An 8376-nucleotide genomic window follows, 5' to 3' on the forward strand; every position below is an offset into this window, starting at 1 on the left:
AGTCAGCAGCCAGACTAGACTAGTGGTAGTCTGGAGGGTCATAGTGACTGTATGATGTTGTTCCAGCAGCAAGCAGACTAGACTAGTGGTAGTATGGAGGGTCATAGTGACTGTATGATGTTGTTCCAGTCAGCAGCCAGACTAGACTAGTGGTAGTATGGAGGGTCATAGTGACTGTATGATGTTGTTCCAGTCAGCAGCCAGACTAGACTAGTGGTAGTCTGGAGGGTCATAGTGACTGTATGATGTTGTTCCAGCAGCCAGACTAGACTAGTGGTAGTCTAGGAGGGTCATAGTGACTGTATGATGTTGTTCCAGGCAGCCAGACTAGACTAGTGGTAGTCTGGAGGGTCATAGTGACTGTATGATGTTGTTCCAGTCAGCGCCAGACTAGACTAGTGGTAGTCTGGAGGGTCATAGTGACTGTATGATGTTGTCTCAGGCAGCCAGACTAGGACTAGTGGTAGTCTGGAGGGTCATAGTGACTGTATGATGTTGTTCAGGCAGCACAGACTAGACTAGTGGTAGTCTGGAGGGTCATAGTGACTGTATGATGTTGTTCCAGCAGCCCAGACTAGACTAGTGGTAGTCTGGAGGGTCATAGTGACTGTATGATGTTGTTCCAGCAGCCAGACTAGACTAGTGGTAGTATGGAGGGTCATAGTGACTGTATGATGTTGTTCCAGTCAGCAGCCAGACTAGACTAGTGGTAGTCTGGAGGGTCATAGTGACTGTATGATGTTGTTCCAGTCAGCAGCCAGACTAGACTAGTGGTAGTATGGAGGGTCATAGTGACTGTATGATGTTGTTCCAGTCAGCAGCCAGACTAGACTAGTGGTAGTCTGGAGGGTCATAGTGACTGTATGATGTTGTTCCCAGCAGCCAGACTAGACTAGTGGTAGTATGGAGGGTCAATAGTGACTGTATGATGTTGTTCCAGTCAGCAGCCAGACTAGACTAGTGGTAGTCTGGAGGGTCTAGTGACTGTATGATGTTGTTCCAGGCAGCCAGACTAGACTAGTGGTAGTCTGGAGGGTCATAGTGACTGTATGATGTTGTTCCAGCAGCCAGACTAGACTAGTGGTAGTCTGGAGGGTCATAGTGACTGTATGATGTTGTTCCAGCAGCCAGACTAGCCTAGTGGAAGTCTGGAGGGTCATAGTGACTGTATGATGTTGTCCAGTCCAGCAGCCAGACTAGACTAGTGTAGTCTGGAGGGTCATAGTGACTGTATGATGTTGTTCCAGTCAGCAGCCAGACTAGATCTAGTGGTAGTATGGAGGGTCATAGTGACTGTATGATGTTGTTCCAGTCAGCAGCCAGACTAGTACTAGTGGTAGTCTGGAGGTCATAGTGACTGTATGATGTTGTTCCGTCAGCAGCCAGACTAGACTAGTGGTAGTATGGAGGGTCATAGTGACTGTATGATGTTGTTCCAGTCAGCGCCAGACTAGACTAGTGGTAGTCTGGAGGGTCCATAGTGACTGTATGATGTTGTTCCAGTCAGCAGCCAGACTAGACTAGTGGTAGTCTGGAGGGTCATAGTGACTGTATGATGTTGTTCCAGTCAGCAGCCAGACTAGACTAGTGGTAGTCTGGAGGGTCATAGTGACTGTATGATGTTGTTCCAGTCAGCAGCCAGACTACCACTAGTCTAGTCTGGCTGCTCATAGTGACTGTATGATGTTGTTCCAGTCAGCAGCCAGACTAGACTAGTGGTAGTATGGAGGTCATAGTGACTGTATGATGTTGTTCCAGAGCAGCCAGACTAGACTAGTAGGTAGTCTGGAGGGTCATAGTGACTGATGATGTTGTTCCAGTCAGCAGCCAGACTAGACTAGTGGTAGTATGGAGGGTCAAAGTGACTGTATGATGTTGTTCCAGTCAGCAGCCAGACTAGAATAGTGGTAGTATGGAGGGTCATAGGGTACTGTATGATGTTGTTCCAGTCAGCCCAGACTAGACTAGTGGTAGTCTGGAGGGTCATAGTGACTGTATGATTGTTCCAGCAGCCAGACTAGACTAGTGGTAGTCTGGAGGGTCATGTGACTGTATGATGTTGTTCCAGCAGCCAGACTAGACTAGTGGTAGTCGGAGGGTCATAGTGACTGTATGATGTTGTTCCAGTCAGCAGCCAGACTAGACTAGTGGTAGTATGGAGGGTCATAGTGACTGTATGATGTTGTTCCAGCAGCCAGACTAGACTAGTGGTAGTCGGAGGGTCATAGTGACTGTATGATGTTGTTCCAGTCAGCAGCCAGACTAGACTAGTAGTAGTATGGAGGGTCATAGTGACTGTATGATGTTGTTCAGTCAGCAGCCAGACTAGACTAGTGGTAGTCTGGAGGGTCATAGTGACTTGTATGATGTTGTTCCAGCAGCCAGACTAGACTAGTGGTAGTCTGGAGGGTCATAGTGACTGTATGATGTTGTTCCGTCAGCAGCCAGACTAGACTAGTGGTAGTCTGGAGGGTCATAGTGACTGTATGATGTTGTTCCAGCAGCAGCCAGACTAGACTAGTGGTAGTCTGAGGGTCATAGTGACTGTATGATGTTGTTCCAGTCAGCAGCCAGACTAGACTAGTGGTAGTCTGGGAGGGTCATAGTGACTGTATGATGTTGTTCCAGTCAGCAGCCAGACTAGACTAGTGGTAGTCTGGAGGGTCATAGTGACTGTATGATTTTGGTTCCAGTCAGCAGCCAGACTAGACTAGTGGTAGTATGGAGGGTCATAGTGGACTGTATGATGTTGTTCCAGTCAGCAGCCAGACTAGACTAGTGGTAGTCTGGGAGGGTCATAGTGACTGTATGATGTTGTTCCAGTCAGCAGCCAGACTAGACTAGTGGTAGTATGGAGGGTCATAGTGACTGTATGATGTGTTCCAGTCAGCAGCCAGACTAGACTAGTGGTAGTCTGGAGGGTCATAGTGACTGTATGATGTTTGTTCCAGTCAGCAGCCAGACTAGACTAGTGGTAGTCTGGAGGGTCATAGTGACTGTATGATGTTGTTCCAGTCAGCAGCCAGACTAGACTAGTGTAGTCTGGAGGTCATAGTGACTGTATGATGTTGTTCCAGCAGCCAGACTAGACTAGTGGTAGTCTGGAGGGTCATAGTGACTGTTGATGTTGTTCCAGTCAGCAGCCAGACTAGACTAGTGGTAGTCTGGAGGGTCATAGTGACTGTATGATGTTGTTCCGCAGCCAGACTAACTAGTGGTAGTCTGGAGGGTCATAGTGACTGTATGATGTTGTTCCTCAGCAGCCAGACTAGACTAGTGGTAGTCTGGAGGGTCATAGTGACTGTATGATGTTGTTCCAGTCAGCAGCCAGACTAGACTAGTGGTAGTATGGAGGGTCATAGTGACTGTATGATGTTGTTCCAGCAGCCAGACTAGACTAGTGGTAGTCTGGAGGGTCATAGTGACTGTATGATGTTGTTCCAGCAGCCAGACTAGACTAGTGGTAGTCTGGAGGGTCATAGTGACTGTATGATGTTGTTCCAGCAGCCAGACTAGACTAGTGGTAGTCTGGAGGGTCATAGTGACTGTATGATGTTGTTCCAGCAGCCAGACTAGACTAGTGGTAGTCTGGAGGGTCAAGTGACTGTATGATGTTGTTCCAGTCAGCAGCCAGACTAGACTAGTGGTAGTCTGGAGGGTCATGTGACTGTATGATGTTGTTCCAGCAGCCAGACTAGACTAGTGGTAGTCTGGAGGGTCATAGTGACTGTATGATGTTGTTCCAGTCAGCAGCAGACTAGACTAGTGGTAGTCTGGAGGGTCATAGTGACTGTATGATGTTGTTCCAGCAGACAGACTAGACTAGTGGTAGTCTGGAGGGTCATAGTGACTGTATGATGTGTTCCAGTCAGCCCAGACTAGACTAGTGGTAGTCTGGAGGGTCATAGTGACTGTATGATGTTGTTCCAGTCAGCAGCCAGACTAGACTAGTGGTAGTCTGGAGGGTCATGTGACTGTATGATGTTTTCCAGCAGCCCTAGACTAGTGGTAGTATGGAGGGTCATAGTGACTGTATGATGTTGTTCCAGCAAGCCAGACTAGACTAGTGGTAGTCTGGAGGGTCATAGTGACTGTATGATGTTGTTCCAGTCGCAGCCAGACTAGACTAGTGGTAGATCTGGAGGGTCATAGTGACTGTATGATGTTGTTCCAGTCAGCAGCCAGACTAGACTAGTGTAGTCTGGAGGGTCATGTGACTGTATGGTGTTGTTCCAGCAGCCAGACTAGACTAGTGGTAGTATGGAGGGTCATAGTGACTGTATGATGTTGTTCAGTCAGCGAGCCAGACTAGACTAGTGGTAGTCTGGAGGGTCATGTGACTGTATGATGTTGTTCCAGTCAGCACGGCAGACTAGACTAGTGGTAGTCTGGAGGTCATAGTGACTGTATGATGTGGTTCCAGTCAGCAGCCAGACTAGACTAGTGGTAGTATGGAGGTCATAGTGACTGTATATGTTGTTCCAGCAGCCAGACTAGACTAGTGGTAGTCTGGAGGGTCTAGTGACTGTATGATGTTGTTCCAGTCAGCAGCCAGACTAGACTAGTAATTGGAGGGTCATAGTGACTGTATGATGTTGTTCCAGTCAGCAGCCAGACTAGACTAGTGGTAGTCTGGAGGGTCATAGTGACTGTATGATGTTTCCAGCAGCCAGACTAGACTAGTGGTAGTCTGGAGGGTCATAGTGACTGTATGATGTTGTTCCAGTCAGCAGCCAGACTAGACTAGTGGTAGTCTGGAGGGTCATAGTGACTGTATGATGTTGTTCCAGAGCCAGACTAGACTAGTGGTAGTCTGGAGGGTCATAGTGACTGTATGATGTTGTTCCAGCAGCAGCCAGACTAGACTAGTGGTAGTCTGGAGGGTCATAGTGACTGTATGATGTTGTTCCAGCAGCAGCCAGACTAGACTAGTGGTAGTCTGGAGGGTCATAGTGACTGTATGATGTTGTTCCAGCAGCCAGACTAGACTAGTGGTAGTCTGGAGGGTCATAGTGACTGTATGATGTTGTTCCAGCAGCCAGACTAGACTAGTGGTAGTCTGGAGGGTCATAGTGACTGTATGATGTTGTTCCAGTCAGCAGCCAGACTAGACTAGTGGTAGTATGGAGGGTCATAGTGACTGTATGATGTTGTTCCAGCAGCCAGACTAGACTAGTGGTAGTCTGGAGGGTCAAGTGACTGTATGATGTTGTTCCAGCAGCAGCCAGACTAGACTAGTGGTAGTCTGGAGGGTCATGGTGACTGTATGATGTTGTTCCAGCAGCCAGACTAGACTAGTGGTAGTCTGGAGGGTCATAGTGACTGTATGATGTTGTTCCAGCAGCCAGACTAGACTAGTGGTAGTCTGGAGGGTCATAGTGACTGTATGATGTTGTTCCAGCAGCCAGACTAGACTAGTGGTAGTCTGGAGGGTCAAGTGACTGTATGATGTTGTTCCAGTCAGCAGCCAGACTAGACTAGTGGTAGTCTGGAGGGTCATAGTGACTGTATGATGTTGTTCCAGCAGCCAGACTAGACTAGTGGTAGTCTGGAGGGTCATAGTGACTGTATGATGTTGTTCCAGTCAGCAGCCAGACTAGACTAGTGGTAGTCTGGAGGGTCATAGTGACTGTATGATGTTGTTCCAAGTCAGCAGCCAGACTAGACTAGTGGTAGTCTGGAGGGTCATAGTGACTGTATGATGTTGTTCCAGCAGCCAGACTAGACTAGTGGTAGTCTGGAGGGTCATAGTGACTGTATGATGTTGTTCCAGTCAGCAGCCAGACTAGACTAGTGGTAGTCTGGAGGGTCATAGTGACTGTATGATGTTGTTCCAGTCAGCAGCCAGACTAGACTAGTGGTAGTCTGGAGGGTCATAGTGACTGTATGATGTTGTTCCAGTCAGCAGCCAACTAGACTAGTGGTAGTCTGGAGGGTCATAGTGACTGTATGTTGTTCCAGTCAGCAGCCAGACTAGACTAGTGGTAGTCTGGAGGGTCATAGTGACTGTATATGTTGTTCCAGCAGCCAGCCAGTGACAATAGAATAGAGCACCTGATTCAACATGATTATCTCCCTTCTTGATCTGAGCCAGTGAACCTATGGCAATTTGGTTCAATCAATTTGGTTCAATCAAGTTGGTTCAATCTAAAGCGTGATTAGATTAGATCAGCTCAATCAGCTGCTTCGTTTCTTGGCTGGAACAAAAGTGTTTAGGTCTTGTTTCTAGAAACATTTCCGCTCATTAAGAAACGTTAATGAACACATAAAGTACAATAAATACAGTATAGTGTGTGTGTGTGTGTGTGTGTGTGTGTGTTTCAGTCAGAAAGTGCACCTGGTGGAGCGTTGGTTGCCCACTCTGGAAGCCCTCCTGGAGTGGACCAGGGCAGACACCATGACTACCGGGTGTTCATCAGCGGGGCCAGCGCCCATCCCTGACCAGCACATCATCCCCAGAGACATCCTGGAGGACGCCAGCAAGATCCCCAACGAGCTACCCTCCGGCAGGCACGCCAGTCTGCACGCTGCCTTCCACAACTTCAACCAGGTCAGAGGCAAACATACGGCTGATTAAAAAAAGTTGTTTTGTAGATATAGAATTTAAGTGATGCCTTGTGAAATGAGCAGGGTTCAGAGTTTTTCCTGGTCAAGGTCATGCGGTGAAGGAAAACTCAGTGCCCTACAGTAGTTAATATTTACAGCAGCTACCTTTCACCTGTAGTGAAGCCCTCTTACAGCAGCTGCCTTTCACCTGTAGTGAAGCTTTCTTGCAGCAGATGCCTTTCACCTGTAGTGAAGCTCTCTTACAGCAGCTGCCTTTCACCTGTAGTGAAGCTTTCTTACAGCAGATGCCTTTCACCTGTAGTGAAGCTTTCTTACAGCAGCTGCCTTTCACCTGTAGTGAAGCTTTCTTACAGCAGCTGCCTTTCACCTGTAGTGAAGGTCTCTTACAGCAGCTGCTTTTCACCTGTAGTGAAGCTTTCTTACAGCAGCTGCCTTTCACCTGTAGTGAAGCTTCTTACAGCAGATGCCTTTCACCTGTAGTGAAGCTCTCTTACAGCAGATGCCTTTCACCTGTAGGGAAGCTTTCTTACAGCGGATGCCTTTCACCTGTAGTGAAGCTTTCTTACAGCAGCTGCCTTTCACCTGTAGTGAAGCTTTCTTACAGCAGATGCCTTTCACCTGTAGTGAAGCTTTCTTACAGCAGCTGCCTTTCACCTGTAGTGAAGCTTTCTTACAGCAGATGCCTTTCACCTGTAGTGAAGCTTTCTTACAGCAGATGCCTTTCACCTGTAGTGAAGCTTTCTTACAGCAGCTGCCTTTCACCTGTAGTGAAGGTCTCTTACAGCAGCTGCCTTTCACCTGTAGTGAAGCTTTCTTACAGCAGCTGCCTTTCACCTGTAGTGAAGCTCACTTACAGTAGCTGCTTTTCACCTACACCTGTTGTGTTCAGCGCATGTGGCAAATAACATTTGATTTTGATAGCTATTGCTCTCCTCTTTCTCTGTTTACAGGATACCCTGGAGATGTGTTCTCGGGAGCAGGAGTTCAACAATCTGTTCTTCTCCCTCTGCTACCTCCATGCCTGTGTGACGGAGCGCAGGAAGTTTGATCCCCAGGGCTGGAACAGATCTTAACCCTTCAACACAGGAGACCTGGTCATCTCTGTAAACGTGCTCTACAACTACATGGAAACCAACACCAAAGTAATGCTCACATTCCCAAAACCTTTCAAAAATCCCCAGGTTTTCCACAAATCCAGGTTGGAGGAATCAGGAACTACTCCGGAATTAATTTACCCTTCACTATGCTCCGCCCCCCCTTGGTTACTGTTGCAACCTCAGTCAACATTTTCCTGGGAAGCCTGTTTCCCCATACGAACCACTGGCAAAATCCCCTCACAATGATCTCAAACTGTTGGGTATGTGGTGGCACCCGATAGTTTAATCGGGTGGTTGTGGTGGACTGTCATTACAATTGATTCACAAGAACCTGGTAAAATTAAGGTTGTAGTGTGTCTAGCCACTGGATGGTTCTGGATGCACTGTCACCATGCAGCCAAACCTAGTAACTAGGAGTGTGCCGATCTCGTCATACTCATATTCCTAATCGTATCCGTTTTATCACACTCGATACTCGTAATCGGATTTACTGGCGATCGGAAAACCCGGAAGTGCACTTTAAATGCCGGTAAAGGCTATACCTCAGGTCTACATTACTGCTCTATCACTTAGAATGCATCATTATGTTCCTTCACTCATTCACACACATTGTTCAAAGATAAATGACCCCGACAGATGAAAATGCACATGATTTACTTACTTAGTCCTATTCAACTATCAATGAAATAGGCCAAAAAATAGCCTAATGCAT

At 47.5% G+C, this 8376-nt stretch overlaps 1 pseudogene; it reads left to right on the top strand.

Annotated features, from left to right (window-relative positions):
- The window catches only part of LOC115188265 (dynein heavy chain 11, axonemal-like), a 29465-nt pseudogene extending 21440 nt beyond the window's left edge, over nt 1-8025 (top strand).
- Nucleotides 8026-8376: the final 351 nt, after the last annotated feature.

This window comes from Salmo trutta, unplaced genomic scaffold, assembly GCF_901001165.1.
Source record: "Salmo trutta unplaced genomic scaffold, fSalTru1.1, whole genome shotgun sequence".
NCBI classification, from domain to species: Eukaryota; Metazoa; Chordata; class Actinopteri; order Salmoniformes; family Salmonidae; genus Salmo; species Salmo trutta.